The sequence below is a fragment of the Aulonocara sp. 'chitande type north' Nkhata Bay genome, linkage group LG13, assembly GCF_057382095.1.
Source record: "Aulonocara sp. 'chitande type north' Nkhata Bay isolate Kocher_YH1m ecotype deep benthic linkage group LG13, A_spYH_male_GT1.1, whole genome shotgun sequence".
Lineage (NCBI taxonomy): Eukaryota > Metazoa > Chordata > Actinopteri > Cichliformes > Cichlidae > Aulonocara > Aulonocara sp. 'chitande type north' Nkhata Bay.
In genome coordinates this window covers 18,872,437-18,887,839 of record NC_141356.1, presented here as the reverse complement: position 1 = coordinate 18,887,839, position 15,403 = coordinate 18,872,437, and the positions used below count along the sequence as shown (strand labels likewise).

General features: G+C 39.9%; 1 long non-coding RNA gene and 1 pseudogene across 2 annotated transcripts; one reads left to right on the top strand and one right to left on the bottom strand.

Moving 5' to 3' along the window:
* The first annotated feature begins 1,005 nt into the window (after positions 1-1,005).
* On the top strand, positions 1,006-13,499 carry LOC147315957 (cytochrome P450 3A40-like; annotated as a pseudogene). Its single transcript, XR_015124415.1, has 13 exons — positions 1,006-1,171; positions 1,326-1,419; positions 1,620-1,672; positions 1,892-1,991; positions 3,054-3,170; positions 3,578-3,663; positions 3,756-3,898; positions 4,020-4,144; positions 4,619-4,703; positions 10,362-10,522; positions 10,626-10,852; positions 12,784-12,946; positions 13,036-13,499. The product of XR_015124415.1 is annotated as a cytochrome P450 3A40-like (transcript).
* LOC147315958 (uncharacterized) lies at positions 11,176-12,649 on the bottom strand. Its single transcript, XR_015124416.1, has 2 exons — positions 12,240-12,649; positions 11,176-12,150 (listed from the first exon to the last, which is right to left on the bottom strand). It is a non-coding gene; the product is annotated as an uncharacterized LOC147315958 (long non-coding RNA).
* Positions 13,500-15,403: the final 1,904 nt, after the last annotated feature.

Sequence of the window (15,403 nt, the reverse complement as noted above, 5' to 3'; positions counted from 1 at the left end):
TCTTTTGATTGAATTCTTAAATGCAAGCCAGGACCCTTGCTGGATACCTGGTGGGAATCAAACTTGTGACTATCGGTGCAAAAGTGCATAGTTTTACCACTACACTATTCAGCTGCCTAACATTCCCAAGCTTTTCTCGCACATAAAGTTAATGATCTTTTTTGATTTGTGAAAATAAACCTCACAAATAATATTACAGAGAAGAATTTGCCTGAAATCTGATTTTCATACAACTGAAAAGAAACTGAAACCTTTATACTCAAATGATGTGTGTGTGTAATAAACCCAGTGTTACATAGGTCGTGCATTTACTAAGCAGTTACCCTTGGCACACTGATACATGTGACCAATATCACTAACATTACATCAGCGTTTTTATCTCCTTGCTCTTCCTCTGTTGTTGTGGGAAAGGTTACACAAAACTGCAGAGCATGCGCAGATGTAACAGTTTCACACAAACGTCATAAAAAAAAAAAAAGAGGATCGGATAACAAGACTTTTAAGTCAGTCACGGACCAACTAAATCACGTAGCAGCCGTGGAAGGTGGAAAAATAACTATTATGGGGATAACGAAGAACTTCAGATTCTAACAGCTTTATAACCGTGAAGAAATATTAAAATGATTCAAAACGAAAGCTAATTTACAGAGCAAGGAGAGCGGCTCGTTTCACACTCACGGCACAAATAACACCGATAACCACACCTTTGTGTTCAAGTTTACCTTCTATAACCCAGCAAGATGAAAAACGATCAGAAATGCGTTTAATAAGAACAATAGCAAAACAAAAAAAGAAGAAATAACGAAATAAAGAAATTAAACATTTTAGCTTAGTTTTATTTTGCCATATGTTGCAGGCAGTGGTGTTCAGTGTGAAGGCTAAAGTGTCTTTTCTTCTCATTCAGTTGTTGCGCAAACACAGTAAGAATGCAAAGAAAAAAGGTTTAAAAGCTTCTGACCCGCCTCTGACCCTTTATGGAGCTTATTACATAATCACATTTCTGTCTCATAGACTCCTCCCACCACACAGAGGCAGATGTTTTAAAAACACAGATTTTCCAGCCTTCTTCCTCACCTGTAGCTTTTTGTCGGAAAGAAGTCGCAATGTTTTTCACGCTGTTTTCAGCAACCACCTGGACTTTGCTGGTCCTGCTTTTCACGCTGATATTACTGTGAGTATTCCTCGACTACTGTTTTGCAAGACAATCGAGCCCTTATCTTATGTCGCGGTCAAACCCACCCGTACGTGGAGTTTTGTTTCTCCTGTATTCCCTTTGTTTTAATGTCCAACTGACGATTTCAGATTTTCTCTGTTTTGTGACACAGGTACGGATTATGGCCATATCGGTTCTTCAAAAAGCTGGGGATACCTGGACCGAGGCCCCTGCCTTATATTGGAACGATGCTGGGCATAAGAAAGGTACGCACAGAAACCAAACTCACCTTAGAGACTGGGATACGAGGAGCTGACTGATTTGATCTTGAAGAAGTGAGAAGGACATATTTAATGTCCTTATCAATCGTCACTATCACTGACCTGCCTGAGCTTTCTGTGTGTTTTTGAACACGTGTCCTACTCAGTGGCTTATTGACTCTAAACAAACATTTTCCTTCTTGCAGGGATTTCTTGGTTTTGATCTAGAGTGTCATGCCAAGTATGGGGACGTCTGGGGGTGAGTATTTACTTCATCAACCAGGAAGTTCACTCATGTGAGCCATGCAATCCCCCCCCCCCCCACCCACACACACAAAATAAATAAATATACAAAAATTCTGAATTCATTCATGTCAATAATGCTGTGGCCTAAAGCAACTAAAAAACAAAACAGAAAATGCCTTAAACAATTAGCCATGAATTGTGTTATTGTAAACGGCTGTTTTCTTTTTTGCAGGTTGTACGATGGACGAACGCCGTTGTTAATGGTGGCCGACCCTGAGGTTGTTAAAACCGTGATGGTGAAGGAGTGCTACTCTGTGTTCACCAACCGCAGGGTAAGAAGCTCCTCTTTCTATCATATACCAAAGTGAAAGTTCAGCAAATCAGATGTAGTTCAATGCTGACATCTGCTCTAAGATTTCTGTCAAGTTGCATCACTTATTAGATTTCATGAAACCTTTGGACGTCCTGCCACTCTACATAGAACGTAAAATGTTAGCAAAAGATAGGTACAAATACTTTTTCACTTTTTTACATTAACTAAATTGCTAGCAGTGATTTCCAAAGCAACTTGGGAAATGCTGTAGTTTATAGTGTCAGGCCGATGTGTTTAGGAAAACAACAGCAGCACTACAGGGAAAGACTGTTACCACATGAAATGTAAATGAAGTAATATTAAAATCCAAGAGGCTGAACTTGCAGCAGTTCTCTGTGCTTTACACAAAGAGTTACACTTTTATTACTCAAGGGTTACATCAGCCAACACAGCAGCTGAAGAACATGAAGCAAACCAGGAAACACACTTCACTGTTTCACAAAAAAAACTAGAGAACAAAAACAGATGTTATCTATCTTACTGTGTATAACAGAATCAAAGGTAATTTTATGAAGGTTTTATGTATTTAAACCAATTCAAATGATCACATTATTGTTTCTGGGACTGCTTCCTGTACAGCTGAGTTTAAAAAGAGTTGGTCAATATATAAATTATCAGCATTGTACTAGTGAGTGGTGTACTTTGAAGCAGTTTTCTGACTTGTTATTTAATCAATAATCATTAAGCACTGGTAGTAGTTAAGATATTTATAACAAAAAACAAAACATTTTTCCCCGCATCTATATTATCTAACAAACCTGGATAAATATGACGGGTTACTGAACATTTTACTCGAACCTCTTTGCACTGTAGTACTTATTTATGGTGATGTTGGTATTTGTTGTTTGTTTACTTTCCACTTTTGCATGTACCCATGTGCGTCGATCTATCCAAAGGAAGTTCTACATGAATAATCAACATAGAGCCAACACAGAGAAGATTCCAGTTACATTACATTATATGTGCAAACCGATGTCGGAAATGTAAGCAAACATTGAGAGTTATTATTTCCTTTTCACAGGATACTGGTGTTTTCACTGGACCTATGGAAGACTCTGTCATAGTAGTCAAAGATGAAAGGTGGAAACGAATTCGCAACAGCGTGTCTCCATGCTTCACCAGTGGAAGACTGAAACAGGTTGATATATCTAAGTTCATTAACCACTTATATCCCAAAAAGTTTCTTTTTCAATGGGTGAAAGGTGATGAAACATTTCCCCCACTGAAAACGCTACGTCCAGACAAACAGAATCAACTTTTCTGGATTTCATTACCTGGATGATTGAGTATGAGTCATGACATAACCACTAATGTGATTAAACTATATACAAAGTATAAAAAAAGCCAGCAGTTCCCAGAGATGTTCTTATTTTTTTCACAGACATTGTTAAAGTTTGTAAAATAGAGAAAACGAGTTTACAAAAAATGTACCAACATCATCAGTGTGTTTTGATCTGTTTTTTTTCTACATATCTGACAGACATTTAACATCTACAGAATATTAATAACATAATTTTCTTATTTTGTCTCCATTATATAAAAAAGGTTTTTCCCCTCGTTGCTCGCTATGCAGAACGACTTGTTGCAAAACTTGAGGAAGCAAATTTGGACGAACCCATCACTGTCAAACAGTATGTTGTTAATCAGAAATATGCAAACATATTAAATTGTTCATCCTAAAATAAATAATGCACTGATCACTTGTCTTTTCCAACTCTAATAGGTTTGTGGCTCCTTACAGTTTAGACACTGTGACCAGTGCTTCTTTCAGTGTGGAGACAGACTCCATAAACAATCAGAATGATCCAGTTAATGTTCAAGCGCAGAAGCTCTTTAAATTAAAAATGTGGCTTTTCTTATTAATAAGTATGTCCTTCTTTTGACTTTTAAAAACTCATTTAATTGATTTGTTTTCAGAAAGCAAACTCAATAGTATCTGCAGGATGTCAAATTTTGCTTACCGGTATTCGGTCTGGTCTCCTTTCAGTGGCAGTTCTGTTTGGTAGACGTCTGGCAAAGTTCCTGAACATGGAAATCACACCCAAGGACAGCATTGACTTTTTCTACAACCTCCTCAAGAAATTTAAAAACCAGCATCATGAAGACAAATCTGTAAGCATTAAATTTATAAAGGAACATCAACATTGTTGTGTCCATACACGTCATGTTGTCTTTTTGATGTCTCTATCTTGAGTATTTTAAAGCCAGAAGCAACTTTTGGGATACTGCATGTTCACTGGCAACCTGTCATTCACATAGTAGAGCATGCTTTATCCTCCTTTACAACTATATTGGGGACCATAATTTAAAAAGTAAACCTATCGTTGATTGAAAAGGACATGAAACTAGTCACAGAGGCCATCAGCTCATCAGAAATTTTTGCAGATACGAGAGACAAAGCTAAATGTATATGTTTTCCATATGCATCTAGCTACGGGAAAATAATTTAGGGCAAACCCTGAAAGCATTTGCCATCTTTTATATACAGTCTATGCACACTGCAGACATTATTGATAATTTTCTTCTGCTGTTGACTTTCAATCATCCACATGTGAGCACATTTGAATATTGTCTTTTCTGATGCAGGCTCGAGCAGACTTCCTGCAGGTGTTGATCCAGAGTGAGATCCCAGAAAAGACGTATAAGAACGATGAAGAACAGCCAAGTAAAGGTATGTGTTTACCACAGAAGTAATCCACAATATCCAGTCACTCATGTCACATTACTTCAGGGGTTTTACGCACAAATTTTTGTCATGATATCAATCTGCTCATATGTCTCATACGCAAAAGAAAAGTCAGTATCATATATTATAAGCCAGGAGCTGGATGATCCAATCCAATTCAATCCAATTTTATTTATAAACCACTTTAAAATACCCAGCACAGGACTAAAGTGCTGTACAGAAAATAAGTTAGAATAACAGAAAACAGCAAAAATAAAGCACATAATACATAAAAATTAAAACAGCCTGTCACACAGCCCTATATTAAAAAAGAAAACAAGATAAAACGGCATAGAATCAACTAAAAACAACTAAAATAAAAAACAAAAAACAACATCTCATCAAGAGGTAGGTTTTCAGGAGTCTTAAAAGAATCCTAAAAGAAATGGGCAGCCAGTGAAGTGAAGCTAAAATAGGGGAAATGTGCTCTAACCTTCGACTGCCAGTTAAAAGACGAGCTGCGGCATTTTGCACCCTCTGTAGATGAGTAATGTATGATGAACTGACCCCAATATAATGTGCATTACAGTAATCCAGCCGAATGCTAACAAAGGCGTGGATCACTGTCTCAAAGTGCTGCTGTGAAAGAATTGGCTTTATTTCGGCCAGCTGCCTGAGCTGAAAGAAGCTAGATTTTACCACTGCCTTAATCTAATTGTCAAACTTCAGATCACAGTCCATATTGGCGACTGTCAAGCCTTTGAGTCGCCGAGCAGCTGAATAGGGGAATAATGTTGACGCGCCCGCTGTTTAAAAACGTTAGTCAAAGTTCCAAGTTAAAACTCCTTTATTTGTTGTTAAATCCTTAAAATCCGTAGAAAACAGTGAACAAAAACATTCTAAGCTTGAGCGGTCAGCAAAAGTCGACTTCCCCCATCACCCACTCATTCACAAAATTTCCCTCGGGCCGTGAACAGGTGATATAGCAATCACTATTACAGACACCACGTGACCCAAAGCTACGCCTATCCATAACATTCCGGCCCCTAATTATTACATTTTTACAGTAATAATTACACATCCAACACCACAACTCACAACACACACTTCATCATATCACAGACACCCAGTGAGACAACATAACATACTCAAAAAGTCCGCCAAAGTTATTTTCTCATGTCTTCTCTTCTGTCTGCACATGGTCAGTCAGTCATAGGCCAGAGGTTACCAGCACTTAGCCTAAATATAGTCAGTCTGTAATGTACATCTCATAACATTAAAGTCAATTCAAAGTTAGTTATGTCACACTGTGTCAAAATGTCATAGTCATGGGTCAGAGGCCTCCTGAAGAAGGCATATCTTTGTGATGGGTCTGCACACATGGCTGGCTGGGGTCTTAATCCAGACCTGACGCACAAGCCCCTTTTCATCTGGTGCAGCTCCGGTGACTCTCCCAATGAGCCAAGAACCACGAGGTGCAGAATCATCCACTATAAGGACCACATCTCCAGGAACAAAGTTACGTTTAATCCTTCCCCATTTCTGGCGCTCTAATTCTGTGACTGGGACTCTCTTTGCATATCCTCTAGATATAAGATCTGTCATGAAGGCAGTGTAGTCTTTATGAAAGTCTTTATCTCTGATGAACCTTTTCTTCAAACCTAAGGCTCGTTGCTCAATTGCACGGTTGTCAGGCATTCTTATGTCTCGGTCTTTTAGTGGCAGGGCAATGCTGTAGTGCCAATCCCCCAAAGTCACCGTCTTGCTGGCCAATTCCAGGAACTTCAAGTCTTCCTTTGACAGCCCCATCTGTTCATCATTGCTGCTCTCAGGAAAATCCGTCTTGAACTGCTGTTTCCATAGCTTGTCCAGTGTGACAGCAGAAACTCTGTTGGCGGTAACTGTTGCCAAACATCCTGGCCTTCCACAGCATTCTCGATTAAGTGGCCCATTCACAGTCCAGCCGAGCACAGTCCTAATGGCAAAGGGTCCATCACCTACACTCCGGATGACCTCCAAAGGTTCTAGAGCTCTGGGCATATTCATGCCAATCAAAAGCTCAACATTGGCCTTAATTTCTGGCAAATGAACGTGCTTCAAATGTGGCCAGTCATCCAGGTCCTGTTGATTTGGGATGTTACCAGTATCTACAGGCATTTTATGCTGAGTGAAGAGGTTAGGCATATCACAGTACATGTCACTGTCCAATCCAGCAACTTCAAGTTCAGGTACAATGAAACTGTCCACCACTTTCTCCTGTCCCATGGTGCGCAGGAGAATCTTTGTCCTCCTCCCAGCAATATTCAGCTTGTCCATAAGACCCACTGTACAAAAGGATGCTGAACTCCCTTGGTCCAGAAAGGCATACGTTTCCACTATTCTTTGACCTCTCTTTGATTTTACTTTAACTGGCACAATGGCAAGCTTACAGTCCTGTTCACCGGCCCCAGTAAGACCACTAGTCTGGATCGTAACAGGAATGTTATCTGCCTCATTATTAGGTTTGACTTCATTCTTCTCTTTGTGGTGAATATGGAGTATACTTGCATGTCGGAGGCCACAGATTTTACATGAAAGGCGTTTTCTGCATTCTTTGCTTATGTGCCCAGTACACAAACAGCCAAAACAAATGCGGTTCTTTTTAAGAAAAGAAATCTTCTCATCATGAGGTTTCTTATCAAGCAGAGCGCATGTCTCCAGTGTGTGTCCGCCTTTGCAGAAAAAACAAGCCTTCACAGTGCTGTGACGATCTTGAGCCTCTATCTGATTCTGTCTCTCGACGTCAGAGACTGTTGTGGCGAAACTACTTCCTTTAGCTTTTAGATGTGGAGCACATTTCCCTCCATTGCTGCCCTTGGCTGCTAGATGTGTTGCTGGAACGTCACATAGATTTCCAAAGATGGGATCTGTTGCGATTTTAACTTGACGCTCAAGGAAGGAAACAATGTCAATGAATGCGGCTCTGCGATGTTGCCTCTCCTGAATGTCATATGCTACTGTTCGCCATTTGTCTTTTAACTTATATGGCAGTCTTCTAATCACAGCAAGCATATTGGCAGGTGTATTTAATTCAGAGAGATCATTAATCTCTTCCATTGCATTGCAGCATCCACGTAAGAACAAACAATATGCCTGAAGAGCTTTTCCATCTTCCGATCTAATCAGTGGCCATGAGTGAACTTTGTTCAAATAGGCAGATGCAATCACATGTCCATTCCCAAAGTGCTCATACAGCAGAGTCTTTGCCTTTACATATCCAGCACTTCCAGACATATGTTGGCAGCTTTTAACAAGTTCATTGGGCTGCCCCTTGGTGTACTGTGCAAGATAATGCAGGCAGTCACCAGCATCGCCAGTCTTTGCTTCTATGACCTGTTCAAACGAGCGCATAAAGGCCTGAAAATGTAAAGGGTCACCATCAAAGGTTTGAATCTCCCTTTTGGGCAGTGAAGAAAGACTTTGCTGATGGACCAACATACAAGTTAATTCATTTTGTTTTTCCATAATGGACAACAGATTTTCATTGGCTACTGGAAGAGCAGCTTGTGGCTTAGGCAAAGGTGGAATTGATCCAAAAGCGTCAGAAGGCCCCATAAGAGCTGGTGCAGGCCTTTCCCTTTTCATATTCTGTTGCACTGTTTTTACTTGAAGCTCTGCATTCCCAGTGATTGCATTTCCTTCTGTAAGCATCTGAGGAACAAAGGTCTCTGCATCAGCATTAAGAATTTCAAGGCTGTTTCCCTTTGGTTTAAAATATGATTCCATTCCATTAGATTTCCGTGAAGCGATGCTCCGCATAGTGGATCCAGTTCTCAGCACGTTCACCTTTGCAACAGTTGCAGCTATATCTGCTTCAAGCTGAAGTTGTTCTTTCTTTCTCCTCAATTGTTCCTCTTGTTCTTCAAGAGTGTTTTTCTTTCAGCATATGTTGACGTGCGAGCAAGGCGGCCATTTCAGCTTCTGCCCTGAGACATGCAGATGAAGTAGATGATACTCTTGAGCTTGACCTACTGCCTTGATTTGACACACTGTCGGATGGCAACACGTCATCATTAACATCATTCTGAGGATTAAGAGATAATTGTGGTTCTTTTCCAGTGTGCTCTCGAACCTCCACTTCTCCTCCCAGGGAAGTTTCCTGTGACTGTGCCTTGTCAGATGATGGCCTCCCTGAATGTTTATCAGTTTCAGAAAGCCATATGTTAACATCCTCCATAAACCCTTTATTGTATTTAGAGATGCTTGAGAACCATGTATTTTGTTTATCTTTCTCATCAAATGAGATTAGAGAAAGTAAAGATTCATGCAATGCACTGGCATCCTTAAACAGGTGTGTTAACTCATCAAACTGTTTTTTGACTTGTGAATGATTTTTATCATCTTTCATTAGCTCTTTAAGAGACATAATAACACTTTTCATTTTGTTTACATGCCTTTTCCGATCTGTTTGGATGGTTTCAATTTTGTTTGCAAGAGCTTTCTCAGTGAGAGAAATTAATCTTTTATCCTTTTCAGTTTTTCCAACAACAGATGCAGCCTGTGATCCACTCATTTTAAGCATTCAACATAAGCAGCATGCCAAAATCCAAAACAAAGGCAACAGCGATTCCTTCAAACTCAGGTGAACGCCTGCAGAGCCACAGCACACACACACACCAAACCGAATAGCAAACGTAGCGGTGGGCGTGTCACAAAAACATCTTCGTATGGTCAGAATCCAAACTGCGTTCAAACAAACAATACGCAGCACAAAAACACAATTTACATACCACCGTCGTCTTCTCCTTATCCGTCAGACTAGCCGATTTTATGGGTGTAGTGGTGGCGGTGTGTGGGCTCGCGTCGGCGTTTATTCAGCGCTGATTGCGGGACGCTCCATTGCCGTCGCGCTTTTTGCTGACAAATATTGGCGACTGTCAAGCCTTTGAGTCGCCGAGCAGCTGAATAGGGGAATAATGTTGACGCGCCCGCTGTTTAAAAACGTTAGTCAAAGTTCCAAGTTAAAACTCCTTTATTTGTTGTTAAATCCTTAAAATCCGTAGAAAACAGTGAACAAAAACATTCTAAGCTTGAGCGGTCAGCAAAAGTCGACTTCCCCCATCACCCACTCATTCACAAAATTTCCCTCGGGCCGTGAACAGGTGATATAGCAATCACTATTACAGACACCACGTGACCCAAAGCTACGCCTATCCATAACAGTCCACTTTGACCTCCAGGTTTGTGACAGCTGGTTTAACACACTTGGCCAAGGTATCTAAATACACATTGGGGGTCTCAGTGGGGGTACCAAAAACCATCACCTCTGTCTTTTTATCATTGAATTTTAAAAAGTTAAGAGACATCCAAGCCTTAATGTCATCAAGACACTGAAGTTATGGCTGTGTGGAGTATGTGCCTTCTTTCTTTAGAGGGACATAGATCTGACAGTCATCAGCATAAAAGTGGAATGCAATGCCGTGCTTTCTCAGTATACAACCAAGAGGAAGCAGATATAAAGAGAAGAGGAGGGGGCCTAGAACTGAGCCCTGTAGGACCCCCCACCCCACCCACACACACACACGAGGACCCAAGGTTGATGGAGCTTGACCACCCACAGGGGCAAGAAAGTTATAAGTACTTGATACTGACTACTCTTAAGATCATGAAATGTTCTTTCCATAGGTTTGACTGAACATGAGATCCTTTCCCAGGCCTTGGTCTTCATCTTTGGAGGCTACGAGACCACCAGTACCACTCTAACTAACATCCTTTATAATCTGGCCACCAACCCTGATGCGTTGCAGACCTTACACAAAGAAATTGATGCTAAGCTGAAGAAAGATGTACAGTAATTCATCACATAATTTGTTGCCATTCTCGATTCAATGGTGGACACCATTTGCATATTTGTTTTTATGTTTGCCTTCTTCTTTATATTTTGCCTAGGCACCCATTTCATATGAAGAGCTGACCGGTCTACAGTACCTGGACCAAGTTATACTTGAATCAATGCGACTGATTCCCACTGCCCCTTGAATTGAAAGGGTGTGCAAAAGAACTGTGCAAGTGAATGGACTCACCATCCCTGAAGGAACCACAATTGGGATTCCTGCGTGGGTGTTGCACAAAGACCCACGCTACTGGGACTCACCTGAGCTTTTCAGACCAGAGAGGTAAATGTGTAGGTGTGTCATCACAAGGTTATGAAGAACCTGGTCATCCTGTAATTAGTGAAACCTGGGACATTATGCTTTGCTTTATCTTTGCTAGATCTTTCGAATGTTTTATCCATTATAGCTTCCACCTAAGTACTGCTTTGATCATAGGTTTTTCCCTGCTGTAAGATCTAACTGGCCAATCCCTGCTTAGATGGTTTGGCATCTTTACGTTGTATGTAACACAGTAAGGGGAATTGTTGAAAAGAATATATCAATGGGCCAATAGGCTCGACTATAGGAGCACAGGGGTGTATTCAAATGAGACACAGAGACAAGAATGTAACTCAAAAGAACCAGCCAACTTTAGTGACATAAACCATAAGGTTGACAAGCACAGGTTAAAGACACTTTACAATGGTAGAAAGGAAACTTACAAAAATTAAAAGAAAAGTAAAACACAAACTACTAAAGCAATGACTTGGCCAAGTGTTATTTTTGGTTTTCAATGTTCGGGTTTCAATGCTCGGGTTTCAATGCTCGGGTGCACCCTAGTAACCTGACTCCTTAACTCTTATAGAAACAGATTACACAAATCCAATGCACATTCAAATGAAAATTTCACACTCTTTTCACATGTGGAGAATGCTCTACACAACAGCTCATTATTTAAAGTCCCAAATAAAAAATGTCCAAGGGGTAAAGTCCAAAAAATTCCCAGGGTGTGAAAGAAAATAGGGATGAAAGAATGTCAGTCAGTGGTCTTATGTATAACCAGCTGTGCGTGAAAGTGTGAGTGATACAGTCCTACCACACCACAAGGTGCAGCAGATCATCAAGTGGAAAAGAAGCGAATCTCAGTCTCTCTAAGTCCAGGTGGGAAGGCTCGCCATCTATTTCACTGGAGGAATCCACCTCAGGAACAATTCAGCATACAAAAAAAACCTGACCTGTCAACAGACAGGGTCAGAAGAGCAATTCAAATATTAATTATGCTGTTCTAGCTATAATTCACAACTTAGGATTTTGTTTAAATCACATTCAACATAAATTTGCAATAAAAATACTCAAATTTGCAAAAATAAAACATTTCTCTTACACAAACTATGCATTAAACCAAGTAAAGTCAGTGCATATGCATATATGTCGCATATGCGGCAATTATTAATCAAACAATTGAGATTAATTCAGTTTCTCAACGATAAAATGTGAAACAGACATGAACTAACTGAGACATACAACATGTGCTCACCGATCTCAGCGCATCACGGCCGAAGACAATGGCATAGTGTCTCTCGGTCGGAAAATGCAGGGCTCTAAATAACGTAACAGGACATGTTTTCTCTTTAATAACCGTAATACGACATGAAGGAAAAATAAACATAAGTTGCGCTTCAAGTGTTACCTTGCTTCTGGAAGCAGATTGAGATGAACTTCCAGGCAGTTGATAGCAACCAGAGCTAACAAAGGCTAACAGTTTAGCTCCACGCGGTACTTTTTAAAGTCACCAGAAAAATGCAGCATTTGCCTGCTTACTCACTGTGGCTACTTTTAACATGAAATGTAGCTGATAACCAGTGAACTTATGTGCAACACAGTTGGTTGCAACTTATATCTAATACTTTTTTTCCAGCTCAAAAGCTTCAGTCTCTCTTTTCTCCTGCCAGCACGCGACTACCTCCACACATAGCAGCAAACACAGAGCACGTAGGTGGGACATACAGCGGCAGACTGCTCTCCCATTGGTCAAAACATACTGGGACCTGTGCATTTCGATTGGTTGGGCAGGCTGTCCATCTCTCCTCATATCAGTCCTTAAAGTGGTACCCCCATTGTATGTGGGTTACATGTAGGTCTACAGACTGCCTAAAAATCATGGCTCAATACAATGAGAATTATTTGATTATACATATCTACATTTTTAAAGTTTGTTTGATCTGTATCTGCAGGTTCAGTAAAGACAACATGGAGGAGGTGAACCCATACGCGTTCATGCCATTTGGACTCGGCCCTCGTAACTGCGTTGGGATGCGCTACGCCCTCCTCGTCATGAAGATGGTTATTGTCCGTCTCTTGCAGAAGTACACTTTGGAAACATGCAAAGAGACAATGGTAAGAGCAGCAATCCTCCACATTTAGACTGTCATGGTACTCTGCTGTCCTGTCACTGATGTTACATCCATTTCTTTTCTTTTTTTTAGATTCCACTTCAGTTTGACTGGAAGGTTCAGCCAGTTCAGCCTGTAAAACTCAAGTTTGTTCCCAGAAATCAGTAGTCTAAGAGGGAACATCTCCATCCTATCAAAAAAAAATCCTATCAAACATTTTATTGTATAATTTTCTTTTAATGTGAGGCAAGTGCTGCCATAAGGGTATTCATCCTTTTTCTGCTGCTTAACTGTAAAATGTTAAATCAGTGCAGTGTAAATATTTGAATTTTCTTGCAATATTAATAAATCAAATGTATTTTAATTACTTTTCTTTAAATTGTGTTGAACTTTTTTCAAAAAGCTAACTTTACTAATGGTTTACTGTATGAATTTCCTGATAACCATCTTTGATTTGTGCAAACATATTATTCTGTGACACTTGATCTTTAGGTTTGCCTTTGTTAATTTTGTCTTGTTTTCTTTCATGCATGAGCTTTATACAAATGAATAAATAAAATTACAGTTTGAAATCTAGAGACTTATCAGAATATCTCTTGGGACAGTTAAGTCCATGAAATAAGCTGCTGGCAGCTATACACGTCTCATTGATGGCTGTAGTGGTTTTACCATCACAGCTAGCCAGGTTTCCAAAGGCATAGGGTCTTGTGGGCTAGTCAGAGCGGACACTCCATTTTCCCTCCTGCATCCAGTCTTGAGTCTTGTAGACCGATAGCCTCTCTGGCTTTCAGGCATGAATGCTCACATTTTACAAAGCCCGGACCTAGTTAGCATGTAAATATACACATTCATTAATGGTTTTTACAGTTTTTACAGTGTTGTGGTCAGAATATTGGGCTGCTCCACCTCCTCTTGGGGTGTCTTAAAGAGTTAACAGAGTGGAGAGACAGTCAAGATACAATAGAGAATGTTTGGTTATGTTGTAATCTTGGTTGTCTCAGTGAGAGACTCTCTCCAGCTCTAGGGCCACTTGGAGAACGTTATAATTAAACTATCAGTGATTTCCACGAGCACAGATGTTTTATGCATAAGTTGTTGGGTGTGGCCAGGTAAGACGGGGATCATTCTACAAACATATGGAATATGTAGGACCTTTTAGGTTTGGATTTTTTCCACCCTTAATAATAAACACCTTAATTTAGACGTTTTGTATACATGTTGTGTTTAATTTTATTATCTTTGTCTAATATTTACATTTGTTTGATGATCTGAAACATTTAAGTGCAACAAACATCCGAAACAAAATATGGTAGGATCCGCCCTGTTAAGAGGGAGTTTTTCGTTCCCACCGTCTCCAAAGTACTTCCTCAGGGCTTGGTCGTATGATTATTGAGGTTTTCTCGCTTTTCTTTGTATTTTTTAGGGTCATTACCTTACAATATAAAGCACCTTGAGGCAGCTGTTGTTGTGATTTGACGCTTTATAAATGAAATTGAATTAAATTGGTGTAAATTTTAAAATAAAAGAAATGATTTAATTAATAATCTCAAAGCAGGAACAATTACTTAATGATGAATACTGTGAAATGTTTCTGGATAACTTCAGAATTAGGTTGTAGTGCAGGGAGAGACTTGGCTAAGAAACCAACTGAGAAGCTGGGAAAATAATATTTATTTGATGATGAAAGCATAGAAATTAACTGAGAAACTAAGACCAGATTCAAGCTGGGGTCATTGTATGTCATGCTGGATTCTCAACTCGCTGGCCAAACAAGAAAAACAGACATGTTACCCAGAATTGGAAATGTTTACACATTTCAATGTAATTAAAGTCGCAAACCCTGTGCCTACTCCTTTGCTAATCTCTCTAGGAGATATCGTTCTTTAGTTTGGACAATAACACGCCAGCAAAACTCTAATGCATAGTAGAATTAGATAAATCTCACTGCAATTAGTATGGATCACGTCATCAGAGCGATAAACATGTTAAGTAAAACACAAGAAAAGTACTGAAGAGAGTAATGCTTGCACACTTCCACAAAGCTGTGAGAGAAGAATTACAGCAGCCTGTGTCAGGGACATTATCAGCTTCTGCAGCTGCAGGGCCTCCTTGGTTTTTGTAGAAAAAAGGTGGGTCTCAAACAACTGCTGAGCATGCGCAGGAGTAATAGCCCCGTAGAAATATTCACAAGACTCATATGTTAAAAGTCGATTAGAGACAAACTAGACCGGACGGCAACCGTGGAAAGTGAGAAAATAATTATTGGGCGGATAATGGAGAACTTCGTTATTACAGGGAAGTATTAAAACAGATCAAAACGAAAGTTGATTTACAAACCAAGGACACCCTAAAGCGGATCATTTCATGCAGCAGAAATAGCAGACACATTAGAAATCGTTGATGGTTAAAGTATTTTATTCAGACTTACGCAAAACCAAAAACGTTTTAAAAGCGTCTGACC